Here is a 1,105-nt window from a genome sequence, read left to right on the forward strand (position 1 = left end):
ATTCCAATTTCCTTTATATTCCTTTTGATGTTTTCCGATACTGTTCTCATGGACCCAACAATAATTAGTACTATCTTCGCCTTCTTCATTTTCCATAGCCGGGCTATTTCGTACTTAAGAGGGTTATATTTATCTATTTTTTCGCCTTCCTTCTTGACTATTCGTGGATCAAAGGGGCACGCAACATCATCTATAGCGTATGCGTGGTGCATCTTGTAGACCACCACTAGCTCAGGTCTATTATGCTCTAGCACCTTATTTGTTTGTTTTGGGAAATCCCAGAGGATTTTGCTAGTCTCCGACTCCGCCACTTCCTGCAGTTTGTACTCATACCACGTCTTGCCTCTCTCTAGCTTCCATTTTCGCTTAGTTTCCGATGTAGCACTTTCACTCCCTCATCGCATAGCCGCAACTTGTAGTGTTTTGGGGCAAGTCTAAGCATTGGTTCGCGATATGAGCAATGGTTTCGTCCACTCTATTACAGATAAGGCACTGTGGAGACACTTGCTCATTCCTTAGATTAACCCTCCAATTCGTGACCAAAACTTTGTCTTGCGCTGCCAGTATAGTGCTCTCAGTCTCTTTTTTCAATATTCCTTTCTTCAGCCAATCCCGCCCAACAACTTCAGTTGTGTCTGCATGGAATTGTTGCGTAATGCTACTGCATGTCCTTTTTAGTACTTTTTTTACTTGTTTTTTCTCCCTTTTTGCTTCTCTGTTTTCAATACTCCTTCGTTCCTAACTAACACTAGCAAGGTTTCCTTACTTTCGCATAAGTATCTCATTAAACTCCGGAGACCGATACGTACGCAGTCTTCCATACTTATCTGCCCCCTTCCTCCACTTGCTCTCTTCATGTATAGACGATCAGTGTCTACACGTGGATGATGGACTCCATGCATCGTTAGGAGGTTTCTTGTTTTCCTGTCCAACTTCTTTACCTCCTCCTCTCTCCACTTCAGGATTCCAGTGCCATAATAACAATAATAATAATAATAATAATAATAATAATAATAATAATAATAATAATTATTATTATTATTATTATTATTATTATTATCATTATTATTATTATTATTATCTATCTATCTATCTATCTATCTAT

Source organism: Octopus bimaculoides, chromosome 3, assembly GCF_001194135.2.
Source record: "Octopus bimaculoides isolate UCB-OBI-ISO-001 chromosome 3, ASM119413v2, whole genome shotgun sequence".
Lineage (NCBI taxonomy): Eukaryota > Metazoa > Mollusca > Cephalopoda > Octopoda > Octopodidae > Octopus > Octopus bimaculoides.